A 17,381-nucleotide genomic window follows, 5' to 3' on the forward strand; every position below is an offset into this window, starting at 1 on the left:
AACCCTGCCACAATAATAATTCTTTTAAATGCCGGTAAGCATAGGCAGGTCGTGGAGCCCCAAACATGCTACTACTACTACTACTTAGCATTTCTATAGCGCTGCCAGGGTTACGCAGCGCTGTACAAGTTTAAACATGGGGAAGGACAGTCCCTGCTCAAGAGAGCTTACAATCTATGCATGACAATTTCAAATTACCCATATATACAAGTTAAAAATACTGTTTTACTGAAAGGGATAGGTTTGAACAAATCAAAACACATGCGATGTAGAAGTAAACTTAGACTAAATAAAATTACACAGTCTAAAATGAAAAACCTTTAGCAAAACCGATAAAATAGCAAGAAAGTGACTGACAACTCCTGTAGGACCTCAGCAAACTAAACGAACTGCAATAGGGCTGGGGTACATGAGGTGGCAGTAAGAAATCATTTTCCCTTCTTGTCATGCCTGGAGGAGGAGAATGAGCCAGACAGAGGGAGGAGGGAGAGGTTGTGCGTCCCGGTTTCCAGCGGAGAGAGGAACACTCTCCCAAGGAGGAGGGATCCAAAGAGCCAGTTTCTCCAGGAGAGGGATGGCGAGCAGGAGCTTGCTACTGTAGGACACCTTTCAGCCTGGCATCCTGTACCGTGTGAGCAGGAGCAGAGGGAACGGGGGCTAGCGGGCGATGGGGCTGCTGCTCGCCCCCCTCCCAGGCTGTGGAGCAATAGGAGAGAGCTAGCATAGCCTGCACCACCCACCGCCTGCTGCTGGGCAAAACTCTGCCCCTCAATCTCCAGGTAAAGGCTGTCACATGCATTGCCAACTTTTACTCCACTTTGTGCTGTTTGGAGGTTTTCTCGGTCTGATCTCCCACTCCCCCCGAAATGAAAGCATATTTGGAATTGCAGCTAGAAAGGGGGGGTGTGCGTGTGAGAAAATAGTGTTGATTCTGTTTTAATAGGATTATGCAGATTTAAACCCTCTTGTCCTCTCCGAAAGAGTGCATCATATTAAGTTTTGTTGGTCTGCGACTCAAGTTATTCAAGTAGTGGAAACTACTGAATCTTCGCCCGTCCTTTTGAGCAGGCCCAGGGCCGTTTCTATTTTTTTTTTTGTTTTGTTTTAAATTACCTTGAACATCTGCCAGATCAGATGAGCGCAGAGCGTTTTACTTTGTCCTCCAAGATTCAGGGATGGAAACAAATGTATTCTAATGATTATTTTTGAGGACATGGCAGACGGTGCTCAGGCGCTGCCAAGTGATGCAGGGTTAGCAACCAGGGTAAACACCGGGGGTCGGGGGGAGAGGAAGAGGGTTCCAACAGCATCTTTAACATTCACTGATCGCAAACTGGTTTTGCAATTTCTGCTTCTCTCATTTACGGTTCATCTCAAGATTAAACGAGTCAGTTTTTGTTAGGCGTGAAAACACTTCTGTCGTTCTTGGCACTAGGTATGGGAGCCAACACCTCCACAAACTGTACACTGTAGTTGCCTCGTGCCCTCTGTCTTTTGTTTTATAATTGTGCATTTCAAAATAAAGTTGCACGTAACTTCAAAGGGAGATGTGGCAGCAGCCCTCTCCCATTTAATGGACGGAGAATGGGGCAACCAGTTTTCTTGTCTAGGCTAGGCGGCGGGCGGGGTCTTAAAAATACTATAAAAACAAAACAGTGTGTAGGATGTTAAAGAACTATGGGGATGTGAACTGGCTTGCCATCAGAGATTAGGATCTGCATCGGGGATGCAGTCGGGTTTTTTGTTCACAGCAAAGTTGCACTCCGCCTACAGGGGCTGTAACGAGGATATCAAAGTTTGGTGACTACAGAGGTAAAGGCAGAGGTTACCTAGATCTTGGTGCTTATGATCAAAATTAATTGATTATAATTTTGCGTTAACAATTAATTTGCCCCTTTTTTAACGATGTGTTCTTACGAACTCTACCGTTACTTTCTTAGAGGAAGAAGCAAAACATTTGGCAAAGTGTAACCCAAAACATATTTATTTTCATTAATTAATTACTTAATTACACATAGCCCGCTTATCCACTAACTTCTATAAATGGCACGCTATCCAGAGATGTGCACGAAACTAACTTAGCTAATGAGCCAATTAGTGCCAATAACTGGGTGCTAATCAGTTATTGAGTTAATTGGTAACAATTTGGATTTGCTCCTGTGTCTTGCTAGATGCTATTCTATGAAGATCAGTGAGTAAATCTTATAGCCAACTCAAAACGGGGTGTGTCCATGGGAGGAGCATTCACCAAAGTTGTGCCCAGTATTACTGCATACCGGGATGCACCAGGATTTTCACCAGCTTTCAGTTTGGCGTGGAAATTGGCTCTAAGTGTTCTTCTAGAAATGGTGTCCAACTCAGAGCACCCTTTAGAGAATAGCGCTATGCACCGTTTTCGAGCACCATTTTTTAAAATCTAGTCCTAAGTGGATAACAATAAAAGCATGCACAATAAAAATACAAACACATACAACAACACAATATTATAAAACGAATCCTCAGCCCACTGTCACATCAACCATAAGCCTTTTCTTTAAATTCACCCAACGATGACAACAAGGCGCCGGTGAGAAGTTTAATATTATATAAGGATTGAACACCTTAGAGCCACTATTTTATAAATATATACAGAGCTTTGCAGTATTTAGATTTCAAAACAGATGTATGCATATTTTGTACTCCAGTAACTGGTGCTGAGTCAGCTCCTGTTCAGAGAAAGCTTTACAGCCAAGCATAAGTTTCCTTTTTCTCTGGCTATACATGTCTGTGGTGTGCCTTGGGACAGATGGTTTGTCTTGGGGGCAATGTCTCCAAATGGGTTGGTTTTGCATGTACTGTGACAGTAATGAACCTTACTCCTAAATCAGGGTATGTGGAGTATGATTCCAGTTTCTCAAATTTACTAATGCTCACCCTAGTTTTTGCATTGTGCCAAAGACAGCTTCTTTTGGAGTTCATAAGATGTAACATGGACAGACAATATTTCTAGGTGTGTACTGTGCGATCTGCCTTAGCTGAAACAGATGCAGGAAGCTTCAAGGCTTCCTCTGCATGCAGAGATGTACATGTGGTCAGCAAATGTTTGCTTTCTGAATTGAATTTGAGGAGGGCACAGCCAGATCTGAAGAAATGAGAATTAGAAAATTGCTAGCATTTTATTTCAAAGGATTCTAGATCTGTACAACACATTGAGCCAGTGGGGGTTGGTTGGCTAGCCTACTACCTCACTCCTGTTTGCAGCAAGGTACCTACTTCATGTGTCCTGCTAAACCTTCACACGGTATCTTTACTGCTGTACTGAGGCTGTAAACAGGTGTTAGCTAGTTGGGTGTAGTAGTTCTGTAACCTGCACTTGTTCATTAAAAGAGATAACATTTAAACAATAGAGCTAGCTGAGATGCCAAGATTCCTATTTTGGGGATTTTCAAGCAGTGGCGTAGCCAAGGGTGGGCCTGGGTGGGCGCAGGCCCACCCACCAGGGGCGTAGCCAGACAACAAATTTTGGGTGGGCCTAGGCAAGAAGTGGGTGGGCACCAAGTGTTCTCCCCCATCACCAAAAAAAAATATTTCAGCTGGCGGGAAAATGCTTCTTTCCACCTTGGCAGTATGCAGCAGGCATGCGCTGAAAACGGAGCGTGTGCAGGTGCCAGTACTGTGGAGAGTAGCGTTTTTGTTACCATCAGGGGGATGTCTTCAGCTGGCCGAGCTTGAGATCCCCATCAGCTATCACTAAATATGTGCTATTGTTGGGTGGGTCTGAGCACTAAATGGGTGGGCCCCGGCCCACCCAGGCCCACCTGTGGCTACGCCACTGCCACCCACTATGGGCTCAGACCCACCCAGTAGTAGCACACCTATGATGTGGCTGGCAGGGATTCCCAAGCCCCACCAGCTGAAAACTCCCAACAACTATCCCTCCTGCATATCTTGTAAATAACAAATCTTCACCTGCAGTGAACAGCGACTGATACATCAGCCCCACAGCGTTCCCTCTGACGTATTCCCGCCTATGCAAAAACAGGAAGTTGCATCAGTGGGAAGGGAGTGGGGCCAACATGAGCAGTGTATATTAGTTGCTGCTTGCTGCCGGTGAAAATCTGCTATTTAAAAGGTATGCGGGGGAGGGGGGATGTTTGAGAGAGAATATGACATACAGGTGAGAGGAGAGACCAAATCACCTGTGGGACGGGGAGGGGTTCTTCTGCCCACCCATCTTGGGCCCAGGCCCATCCAAAATTGGGTGTCTGGCTACGCCCCTGTTTTCAAGTTCCTGTTCTACTACCTCCTCCCCCCCTTGTGTCTCTTTAAAGCAGGAAGAAAATAGCTGAGTAAAAGCCAGTTCATTTTAAAGTTATTGCCATAATTCCAGGGTCTGTTCTGCCATACAGTACATAGCAAGAACTTAAGGCTAGAAAGAGCCTGGAACATTCATCTACTCCCCACTCCAGGGCTAGGCTAGATCTAGCTTCTGTGCAGTCTCTCTGTCCCCTGTGGGTCCAAGCAGCTTGCAGAGTACAAATCTGCACTAGAAGGAAGTTGCTTGCATGCAATTGGGGGAGTAAAAACGTGAAAAAATAGAAATGTTTACCATGCATGGAATCCTTGTGATTAGACTGGCAAAGGGTGGAATTCTTTCTCCTTGCCCATAGCTATATATATGATACTTTATTTATTTTTTGTCTATTAGATTGTAAGCTCTTTGAGCAGGGACTGTCTTTCTTCTATGTTTGTGCAGCGCTGCGTATGCCTTGTAGCGCTATAGAAATGCTAAATAGTAGTAGTAGTAGTAATATGGCCTTTACAAGTTGTGATAAAAACATTTTTATTGAACTAAGGTAAGACATAGCCAAAGAGTAGTTATACATTCATTTTTGGACCACAATTGAGGAAGGGATAAACTGATGCCCAGCACAGCTACAGTAACTGATCAGTAAGCTAGACTGACACAAGGTATCAGGATGTGCAAAGTGATATCCAGGAAGTCCTGGAATGTTGTATTGTAAATGAAGGTTCCAGAGTGACCAATTCTTTGGGGTGCACTGCAGAGTCTGTACCCCATGTGTTTACTGCAGCATGCTTTTTTTGTTAAGGTCATGTTATTCTTTGAACATCAGAGTGTCTGTTCCACTCAAGTAATTTTGCACAATTGTTTTTCCTGATATTTACATCAATACGAACAGAAAAGGAGAATTGTGGATTTTTTGGTATAAAGAAGATTCTTGAATGAGAAAATAAATGTCTGGAAAAAGCTGACTCTTTCAGTGGCAAACGTTTGCTCTGCTAGATCACCAAGTTAGTGATGATTAACCTTTGTTCCCATAGGTTTAATGAATTAAGGCAAAAGCCAGTCTAATGCACACAGTGTAAAGTTTTATGAAAAGGCTGCACTCTTCTACAGCGGTCTTCTGGAGTCCCCAACATATCTCAGCCATAGCCCACAGGCCTGAGAAGCTGGCAGTCGGATTCTTTGTTAAAAGTATCTCTACTTGGAGCCAAGGTCAGGGGATTTCCAGTACTTGGATGCAAACCTTCAAAGGAAACATGATGGTGCTGAAAATGTTATCAGTGCTTCAGTATATGTGCACTTCTTCTGTGCCAAAGCCAGACAGAGGCCCAGCACAGTGCTGACTAGGTGCCCAGAGCCAACTTGCTGTGGCAGTGCCCCCTTGCATTGCTTCCAGCACCCCCCCCCCCCCCTGCAGGTATAGCATCTTTCCTCCCATCCCAGTCCAGTCTCTGTTTCTCTTTCACCCGTCCCCCTTCCTGCGAGTCTGGCAGTGCTGTCTCATCTCTCTCCCTCCCCTGTGATCCTGTACTGGCAGCAGCAGCAACAGCGTGACAGGCAGCCCCTGGGTCTTCCTTCCCTCTGTCACTTCCCATCCACAGGCAATTGCATTGAAGGAGGAAGCATACCACAAAGGAAACATCCAGAGGCTGGCCAAAGGCAGCCTGTCATGCCACTGCAGCTGCCAACAGCTGACACAGACTTAGCAGGACCTTGGGGGAGGGAGAGAGGTGAAGGAGCACTGCTGGACCCAGGGGGAGGAGAAGAAAAGGCTTAACCTGCAGACCAGGTGAGGTCAGAGGCTGGGTATTTTGGTGCCCTTACCTGCCGTCGCTCTGGGCCAGAGCCTCACCCAATGGTTGTCAGCCCTGATGCTCTGTCTTTACCAGAAGCGGACGCAGGAGGAGTACTATTCCTTAATAGGTTTGGCAAAGGTAAAGCAATTAGGGCCCCAGGGTAGGAAGGGCCATGGACCCCTAACCACCTATCAAAAATTATTAAACTAGATGGAAGGCAAGGGAGAGTGGGCCCCCTACTGTTGTGGCCCTCAGGCACTGCCCTATTGTCCCAGTGGTCAGTCCACACCTGGTTGGAGCACATCTGTGAAAGGGACACAGAGCCTTGAATTTGAGAATCCTTTGTAAAAGTTGTATAGAATGTGATGGCAGATAAGGTCTGTAAAACTTGTCTCATTTACCCAGTTTACATCCTGACACAAATCTGTAGACCCCACTCAATTTCTTCAAAACCAAGGATACTCTATGCTTACTCTGTGGTTTCTTGAATCTTGTTACTGAAGGTCTGTTGTATGCTTCTATCACCTTATCTGTGAATAAATGTCTTTTAATGTTACTCCTGAGTCTGTCTCCTAACAGCATCAAAACTTCCATTTGCTTCTTGTATATTATTTGTAACTTTAAGGTATTTGAATGTCTCATTCATATACCCTCTGTCCCTCCTCCCCTCTCAAATACACAGATGCAGGTTCTTAAGTCTCATAGGGCTTCTGGTGCAGACCTTGTACCATCTAGATAGTCCTTCTCCAGACTGGGTGCTAACGATCTCACCAACAAAGGGGGTAATTATGTAATACTGCATAGAAGGATGCAAGTGACGTGACCATGTCACACCATTTTTGCAAAAACTTCACTGGCTACCAGTATAATATAAGGCTACATTCAAAACTCTATGTCTGATCTTCAAGGCCCTTAAAGGAAATGGCCCCGAGTACTTGAAGAACAGGATGACCCTCTACACATCTTCAAGGACACTAAGGTCCTCCCAAGGGGTGTCCCTAACAACATCCTCTCCAAAAGACATTACATGATGTGATACCCACAAGGGAGCCTTCTCCAGAGTAGCCTCCACACTCTGGAATACACTGCCTGAAAGGCTGCACTTAACACAAGACTATCTCTACTTCAGGAAGCAGGTGAAAGCTTGGCTCTTCAACCAGGCCTTTACTGGAAGAAGTAACTAACTTCTTAGTCTCACACACACACAAGGAGTGACAGGCTGCACATACTGCAGCAGGACATGTTTATCCACTCCTACCCTAGCTGAGATAACATTTAATCATCTCTCTGACCTCATGTGCAACTTTCTTTAAATTAGTTAATTTAATTTCTAACTCCTCTTTTTCTCTTACCTATCTATATGTTCCATCTTTGCTTATACCCTACGCTGCCTATTAAAATGCTCTATTACGTTTTGTTTTGACATTGTAAGTAATATACTATGCCATAATTTATATTGTTTGAATATTTGTACTGCTGTAATTGTCTGTTCTTATGTTTGATTTATTCTTACTGTACACCGCCTTGAGTGAATTCTTTCAAAAAGGCGGTAAATAAATCCTAATAAATAAATATGTGAGCACATGCATGTGTGTATGCTGGTATTCTGGTCATTTACATGCATATGTGAGTGCCTACAGGTGTGCATGCTGGTACTCTGGTTATTTACATTCATATGTGAGTGCATACGTGTGTATATGCTGGTATTCTGATCATTTACCTGCATATGTGAGTGTATATGTGTGTATTTGCTGGTATTCTGATCATTTACCTGCATATGTGAGTGTATATGTGTATATTTGCTGGTATTCTGGTCATTTACATACATATGTAAGTACATATGTGTGTGTATGCTGGTATTCTGGTCATTTGCATGCATATGTGAGCACATACGTGTGTATATGCTGGTATTTTGGTCATTTACATACATTTTTGGCATCTAAATCTAGGTGCACTGTTATAGAATTGCTCCCCATGGATATAATAAGTATGGCTGTGATTATATCTGATGATCTTAAGGTGGCCAAACAGGTAGAAAAGGTGAGGGTGAAAGCTAGAAGGATGCTTGGGTGCAGAGGGAGTGGAATGGCCAGTAGGAAAGGTGATGATGCCCCTGTGTAAGACCTCCTTAAGAATACTGTGTACAATTCTGGAGACTGAACCTTCAAAAAGATATAAACAGGATGGAGTCAGTCCAGAGGGTGGCTACTAAAATGGTCAGTGGTCTTCATCATAAAGTATATGGGGACAGACTTAAAGATCTAAATATGCATACTTTGGAAGAAAGGCGGGGGAGGCGAGACATGATAGAGACATTTAAATACCTATGCAGCATAAATGCACAGGAGGCGAGTCTCCTTCAGTTGAAAGGTAGCACTGGAACGATGGAGCATAGGATGAAGGTGAAAGGAGATAGATTCAGAAGTAACCTGAGGAAATACTTCTTCACAGAAAGGGCTGGTGAATTTGTGGAATGGCCTCCTGGTGGAAGTGGTGGAGGCGAAAACAGTATCTGAATTCAAGAGAGCTTGGGACAAGTACATAGGATCTCTAAGGAAGAGTAGATGTCATGGATGGGCAGACTGGATAGGTCAAGTCTTTGCCTACATTCTATGTTTCTATGTAAATATTCATATTTGATTTGATTCGGAACCCAAATAGTGGCCCGAATACACTATTTGTATTCTTCCAAAAAGTGATTTAAATTTGAATACGAATAATCTGGGGCTCTACTATGCTAAATCCTAGTGAAATAAGCATCTGATCTCTGATTTCACATTGCTTCTTTCATTATTTTGTTATCTTAAAGCTCAATGCCCATTATTCGTATTTGGTTTTCGTATTCAGCCAAATAATATTTTTAATTATTCATATTCAGCCGAATAGTAAAATATGCTATTCAGTACAACTCTAATAATAATGTCATTATCACCTCCCTATTTGTTTATTGGTGACACTCTACCTATGCCCCCTAACATGCTACTTTGAGATCATCAGATATGATTGTTCCAAAGTTTGGTGCTCTTCAGTTTTTGTTCCCCATTACATACTTTTCCCTTGTATTTCAACATCCCAAATGCATGAGCCTGCACAATTTTGCATTGAAACTGAGCTTCCAAACCCTTGGCTAGTCCTCACGCTTTCTTAGAGTATGCCTTGTTCTGTAAGCTGCCCCAAGGATATCCACTGCAGTTTTTAGTGTCATCTGCAAAACCCCCTTCCTGCTAACCTCTCTTCCAAGACTATTTTGGGTAAGTGTAAAAGGTTTGACTGCACCAATATCAGCACCTGGAGATAGTCTGTGATGGTCAGAGAGGCCTAATGATAACCTTGTAACATCAGCTGGGATCCGGAGGAAAGAGCTAGGTTGGGTGTGTGAGCCTCTCCTCTTCCTTATGTTTGCCCTCAAGATTGTAGGATCCACTTTCCAATATCACATCAGGCCCTGCTTCAGCCTAAAGATGAACCTGCCCTCTGTGGTATTAGTCAGAAACCCCTGGATTCTATATCGCACCTAGAGATCTGTGCCGAAATCCAAGCGTATTTTATAACAACGTACACAACTTAATTGGCTTAATGAGCTAATCAGCACTGATAACAGCTCTGAACAAGCAATAATGAGCACTAATTAGCAAAAATTAGAATTTACGCACACAACTCGCTTAGCACATTCTTTAATGCAGTGCATCTAACTTCTAATGTGCGCAGGCAAAAAAAGGTTGTGGTTATAGATGGGGAAATGGGCATTTTGTGGGCGTTCCTGAAATTTACACACATAATTATAGAATATGGCCCAGTGCGCCTAAATCTACATGCTGGGATTTACACCATGTTTTCATTGGTGTAAATGGAGGAATGTAGTTTTAGGCGCTGAGATATCAAATAAGCATATTCTATATACCGCACCTAAATCTACGCGCCATTTATAGAATACGCTTAGTCAACTCTGATTTCCACACTGATTTTTTAGGTGTCATATATAGAATCTCTCCCAAAGTTTTCAAAAGGAATCGACTGCAGGACAGACCCGAAGGCACTCCATCAAACACTTTCTGTCCATTTACTGCTTCCCACTTTCTAATTCAGTCAGTCACCTTAGGTATTCCTCAGCTGCTCAGTTTAAGTAGAAACCATCTGTGCAGGATAGCATCAAAAGCTTTTCTGAAATCCAAGTAATCCTCATCCAGCAGATGTCCCTGATTTAATTCTTTAGTTACCCAATTAAAGAAAATGTTCTGATGTATTTGAAATGACCTCCTACTTGTAAAGCAATGCTGTCTTGAAACCTGTACATACACTGCTGAATTGAAGATACTTCATTATCTTTTCCTTGAGTAGACTTCCCATCATTTTTCCACTTTAGAGGTCACAGTAACTGGTCTATAGTTTCCACCATCCTCCTTAGCACCCCTCTTATGAAGAGGTAGGTGGCTGCTCTTCAGTTTTGCGAAGTTGCTCCCATCTCCAGGGACTAAACAGATCAATTAGTGGACCTGCCAAAATTGCTTCTTCTGAGCTGCACAGCACTGTATTTGTCTGCTTTACACAGATGGGCAGGATTTTAGCCTGCTCAGCTTTTAGAATTAACCAGGTTGAAGTGCCCCTGTGAACATGACATTTAAACCAAGTTTCTGTCTGCTCTGACTGCTAAAGATAATTTTATTTTCATTTTAATACATTTATAGTCCGCTATCAAATTTAAAGACTATTCAAAGTGGCAAAAACAAAACAAAAATATATTTGTATATAATTTATTTTAAAAACTTGTATACCACTTACAGCTTCCATAAAAAGCATTCATAATAAAATAAATAAAACAAACACACAATTTTAACAGCAATAACCTTATATCATCACTCCACAGCCAAATAAAAAAACAAATTCATGTGCAATCAAAAATACACAGTCATAAACAATTGTGTCTTCAAAGGTTTTTTGAACTGTGTCAAGCTACCACAGTGACGAAGCTGACCAGGTAGTGCATTCCACAGGGAAATTGCAGCAGGATCAAAAGCTGAAGCTCATATATCCCATAGTGTAATCGCACCACTACATTAGTAGAAAGATGCATAGCAGTCTCTGACCGCAGTGTACGTCTCGGCTGATAATAGCACCGGAACAGCGTGGGGCTATAACGCCCCTATGATCAAAGCTAATAGCATGCAAATTTATGTGTGCTATTAGGGGTACTTCTGTGGGAGGATTGTGCCTGGACATGCGCCCAAGCAACAATCCTTCCGTAAAAGCTGTTTGACAGGCTCGGGCTGTCAAAAACCTGGATCTGTCAAACAGCAGAAGAGGTTTGACAGATCTGGGATTTTCTTCTGGACCTGTCAAACCTAAGCCCCCCCTCAAACACAAGACTTGGACATCCGGTGGACTTTCAGGTTCCTCCCCCCCAAAGTACAAAAATCCTGGTGGTCCAGTGGGACCACTAGCTTCCCACTCCCACCCCACCCCCACATCGCACAAAAATGCCCTGGTGGTCCAGTGGGACCGTTATCTATCTGCACCCCTCCACCTTCCAGCGGCCTACCACTCCGTAATGGTGGTAGTAGTTGGAGAACTGAGGGACTAGCACTCCCTCCCTCCTCTTTGGGGGACTTCCCAAAATGGTGGCGTCCTACCCTGCCCGGTGTATCGTGAGATGCGCTGGGCGGGGCTTAACTTCCCCATTTTGGGAAGGCACCCGAAGAGGAGGGAGGAAGCGCTAATCCTGCCCTCGTCCAACTACCATCACCACCACTACGGAGAGGTAGGCCGCCGGGGGTGGAGAGGGGCAGATAGCGGTCCCACTGGACCACCAGGGTGTTTTTGTGCAATGTGGGGGGGGGGGGGTGGGAGGGGGGAAGCTAGCGATCCCATTGGGCCACCAGGATTTTTGGAGGTGAGGGGCCTGGAAGTCCACCGGACCTCCAGGTCTTGTGTTTTTGTTTGGGGGGGGGGCAGGCTTAGGTTTGACAGGTCTAGGAGAAAATCCCAGACCTGTCAAACCTCTTCAGTGGGTCTCCCTCATTCTTCCCTCGTTAGCAAACCCTAACGTCAGCTCTGAGCTGGCGCAAGGTTTGCAGCAATAGCAACGCCCTTGTTTGGCGTGCTGCCCGCTGATCATGAGGGATGAACGCGGCAATTATTGTTCAGAGCCAGCAAGCACGTTATTATATGCGCTCACCGGCTCTGATCATTAGGTGGGAGCAAACACAGGTGCTAGCATGGCGCTATTGGCCTCTAGCGCCCATGTTTGCTTCTGATCATTGGCCCATAAGTGTTTAAGGAGGGGAGAGGGATAGAGCAGACCAATTTAAATAACTTATAACTCTTCATTACTATCTGCTCTATGCTTTGACTGACACCATTTGCCAAAGGTACCCTGGGCAAAGCCTAACAACAAAATGGGAAAAAAATACAGTGGGTCAAAGGACATACATTAAGACATACAAAACACAACTCCAATAACCAACAAGGATGTGCAAATCAAATAACATGCATAAACCCCCTGATTCTGTAAAGGTCACCAAAAATTGTGTGTGGAAATTTAGACACATTCCCGATTTCTGCATGCAATTTAATTTACTTATTTATTTATTGCATTTGTACCCCACATTATCCCACCTTTTTGCAGGCTCAATGTGGCTAACAGAGTAAGGTTATGATAAAGTCAGTACATGATTTAAATACAGTTGATCATAAGCTGAGGTAAGAGAGGTGATAGATGGACTGATGTTGGGTAGGTTGTATGAGAAATGTTTTAGGTGTGTTTGGGTGATTTGGGGGATGAATTATATCATTGAGGGTGGTTATTGTAGGCTTTATTAAAGAGGTGTGTTTTCAGAGCTTTGCGGAAGCTGGTTAGATTGTTCATGGTTTTCAGGGTTTTGGGTAGCGCATTCCAAAACTGTGTGCTTTTGTATGCAAAGGTCGTAGCATAAGCTTGTTTGTACTTCACTCCTTTGCAGCTGGGGAAATTCAGATTTAGGAATTTGCGGGCCGATCTTTTGGCGTTTCTGGGCGGTAGGTCCACTAGGGTTAGCATATAGAGTGGGGCATCTGCGTGAATTATTTTGTGCCAAGTAGATCCAATAATTGGGTTTTTAACAAGCAATTGTTGGCACTAATTAGATTTAATTGGGACCTACGCACCTAAAATTTACGCATGTTCCAAAAAAAGGGGTGCAGTATTGGGAAGGTCATGGGCATTTACAATTATGGTGCTCCACGACTAAATTTAGGTGTGGGAATTTGCACCACGTTTTTGTTGGTGCAAATGGCCGCACCTAAATTTACACGTGACTCTCCGCTTAAGCATATATTCTATAAACCATGCAAAACTTTAGGCGCAGCTTATAGAATACTGCTTAAGTGAGGTGTTTTTTTGGTGCCGATTTTTTTTTAGGTTCCATTTACAGAATTTACCCCCAAATGACCATAGAATAGGTCAGAGGCCAACACAGCATCAGTCAGCACAAATCAAAATGCAACTCAGTGCCTGGGGTGACATGGATCTGAACAGGCACTGTTTGGCCATTACACGAACAGTTCATGCCAGTGCGATTTGATGGCTTCTAACCAGAGTCTAAAGGCTGACACATCTGTTGAGTAGGAGTCGTACACTCCAGCAACTATGAGATCATAGGAAAGCTAATACTGTATTTAAAAAAAGCCTATGAAAATCATCTTTACTGCTTCCCCTAAACACAGACCAAAACCTGTTAAGACATAGTGATCCAGTGACTCAAACCAAAACCCCTGTGGGTTACCTACTCATTCCATGTCCCAGCTGGTAGGGAGCACTACAGAAGCTGATAGCATAGAGATTAACTCTGAGGGAAGATTCCTGAGTAATGACTGAATAATGCCTACTAGGAGCTTGCATGGAAGTCAGAGCCTGTATACTTAAAAGCAGGGCTGATGGAGGGGAAAGAGGGAAGAATCCCTGTGAGCGACATGTCAGCTAAATACAAAGAGAGGGACAGACCTGTTCTTGTTCAGTTTTTGGTTACAAAGAGAAGTATGTGCTCATTATGAGGGAGTAAAGTTATAAATGCCTGCATGGGTCCACTTCATGGGCACTCCTGAATGTTCTAAATGAAAATACCTGCATACTTTCACTTTGAAAAGATTTATTCCAGGAAAACTACTTGCTTACGTTTATATCTAACTAGTGCAGATATGTTTTTCAGAGCTACAGTGCCTGCATGATGTAGAAAATTCAGTGGCACAAGTAATATATATATATATATATATATAAGGTGGGCATTTTTTTCTGAAGGTAAATACACCACTTACCCACATTGAGTTAACATTTGTTTGATACTTGTGAGCAATGGCATAAATTTTTATGATTAGGGTGGGGAAGGTGGCAGGATCAGTGCCCATGATTGATTTTTCTTACATTCTTTTTCTTTTTTTTTTTTTGTTGGGTGGTGCAGGAGTTTCCTCCTTTTCCTTTGAGCTCCAAGCACAGATGGGATTGGCCTCTTTTCAGCTACTGTGCCATAAGTTCTTTTGCATTTGTTGACCATTTTCCCCATACCTTACCTAGCCATTGCACTGGCAGTCCTTGTACAGAGCTCATGGCTGAATCCCTCCCTTCTGGTGTCGGTTAAACAATGGTTCCATGACATCTCCGTCACTGGCTATCCTAGTTTGGAAACTGAAAGTAGATAGTCCACATTGCAGTGTGGGGCACTTGTTACTAAGGGGTCCTTTTACTAAGCTGTGGCAAAAAATGGCTTTACTGTGCCCTTACACAGGTCTTTCCCACAGACTAAGGCTATTTTTACCAATATTCTGTTTTTTGTAGGCGGTAAGGGCTCTAGTGTGCCAAGGGTGGAGTGGTGGGGGCGGTCTGCCACGGGTGCAGTTAGCAAGGGGGTACGCAGAGCAGGCATGTGGCTGTCAAGTCTGCTGGTCCCTTGCCCTGGAACAGGAAGTTGACAGGGGACCGGCCTAGCCTACAGCCGTGTGCCTGCTCTGCACATCCTCTTGATTGGGTGGTATCTAAGGTAGGTACGTCGCTGGGTAAGGGTTCATACTGTATGCCTGCACTAACCAATTAGTGTGCAGTAATGTGGATTCACACTAATGCCTGCTCTCCACTCATGGTATGCCCTCTCAAAAAATAAATATATATATATTTTTAAGCAGGCAGTTAGCATATGCACATTTCAGAGTTACCCACAGGATGTTGATCACGTCCTGTGGTACTACATTTTTAATTGCATTAGACGCACTTTAACGCCTAATGCAGCTTAGTGAAAGGGCCCCTAAATTATCAGACTGGCACTTATAATTTTGTTGTGTAGCTCCTCTCCAAAGGTCACCTTCCTAGCTGCTAAAATATATCAGTCTGTATTCAAATGAACTTATAATATTCACCAGCAGCTGGTGAACATCATAAATTCAAGACTTGTGCATTTTCAGTAACTGTACAGATAGCATTGGGTCCAAGATCCCTCTAACCAGCCTGAGATTATCTGTATAGGGGCTGAGGGAGGGTTGAGCAACAAAATTATCCAGATTGCTGTGATATTTAGCTGATGTCTGCATAGTCTCTCTGTTTAATTTAGGCCTGCCAAACAGGAGGCCTAAACCAAATGGACAGTGGCAGTAATGCTGACCACATTACACATATATTCAGCATCACTTACTATCACTTACCACGCATTTAATACTTAGTGTGACCGACTATACAGCACTCTGCACCTGGACTAGCTTGCTGCACACACTGTAACTTAGACCAGTTCCTTATATCATGTTTAACTGTACCAGGGGCGTAGCCAGTCAGCAGATTTTGGGTGGGCCTAGTCAAGAAGTGGGTGGGCACCAAGTGTTCCCCCCCCCCCCAATCCCCCAATGCGATGAGGCCAGTATCAACAGCTTAGGAAGTTTAGACTGCTGAAGTGGAGAGCAGTGTTTGCAGCACTATCAGGGGGAGGTCTTCAGCTGGCGGAGCTTTGGATCCCCACGAGCTAGCACTAAATATGTGCTGCTGTTGGGTGGGCCTGAGCCCTAAGTGGATGGGCTCCGGCCCACCCAGGCCCACCTGTGGCTACGCCACTGAACTGTACAAAGAACTTGCCTTGAGTTTAGTCACCCATCTATTTATCCCAACTGACTCTGTTCCACCCATCTTGTCCCCTCTATATATCTGCATTTGGTCCCTCGGCTACCTGGTAATCTGTATTGTAGAAAATCTTTAGCATCATATCTATATTTTTTAATGTTCTAATTTGTAAGGTTTCATTAGTATTATGCTAACATTGTATTATATTTCTGTGATTTGAATTTCAGTGCTGTAAAATGTGTATATTTTTGATACTGTTTCATGGTAGTCCTATTACTAGGTTTCAATTTGCTGTTTTCAAGTTTACCTCATTTATTGTATTTATGTTTATTGTTGGTTATTTTACTATTGTTATGCTGTTAAGAAAATTGTAATTTTTATGTTAAACTGTACCTGCTGTACACCACCGTGGGTGAATCTCTTTATAAAGGTGGTTAATAAATCCCAGTAAATAAATAAATATGTGTAACAGTGCTGAACATATGTACTAATGTAAACACAGTCACTGCTTTACATGTGGAAAAAATGTTCATTTTTTTTAGACTGCTGAAAATGCACATTGGGACAGATTCTATATATGGCGCCTAAAAAAATCCATGTAGTAAAGATTTCTGCTTAATCGTATTCTATAAGTGGTGCCTAGATTTAGGCGCAGCATATAGAATACACTTAGGCAGAAATCCTAGCACCTAAAACGACGTGCGTCCATTAATGCCAACGAAAATGTGGCCTAAATGCCTGTATATAGATTTACGCACACTGGGCCATATTTATTTACTTATTTATGGCATTTATATCCCACACTTTCCCACCCATGGGCAGGCTCAATGTGGCTTACATTAGTTCAAAAAGGCTAACAGCAGTATACAAAGACACTTCAATCTAGTAATAAACAAACAGACACTTTAAGGGCAAGGCAGTGGTGGGGGAGACAGAGGGAGAGAAGAGAGTAAGGTGGTAAGGAATACAGTATGGTCACATAACAGTAACAGGTCAGAAAACACTAAGGCAGTGCGGGGCTGCAATGTAAGCTTTCCTGAATAAAACAGCCTTCAATGAAATTCTGAAAGCTTGTTGATCGGAGGTAGCTTTTACTGTGTTGGGTAAACTATTCCACAAACGGGCGCTGATGTAGGGAAAGGTAGATGCGTGGCTGGTTTTATTCTTGAGGCGATTACACGAGGGACAGTGGAGTTGTAAGTAGGATCGGGATGATTTGCTCAAATTCCTTGGT

The 17,381-nt window shown here is 43.4% G+C and overlaps 1 protein-coding gene across 1 annotated transcript in view; it reads left to right on the forward strand.

Moving 5' to 3' along the window:
- Positions 1-553: 553 nt before the first annotated feature.
- PTPN13 (protein tyrosine phosphatase non-receptor type 13) overlaps positions 554-17,381 on the forward strand; it is a gene marked incomplete at its 3' end in the record, with an annotated part of 651,945 nt that continues 635,117 nt past the window's right edge. The window contains 1 exon segment of the mRNA XM_030190609.1: positions 554-779.

This window comes from Microcaecilia unicolor, chromosome 2, assembly GCF_901765095.1.
Source record: "Microcaecilia unicolor chromosome 2, aMicUni1.1, whole genome shotgun sequence".
Lineage (NCBI taxonomy): Eukaryota > Metazoa > Chordata > Amphibia > Gymnophiona > Siphonopidae > Microcaecilia > Microcaecilia unicolor.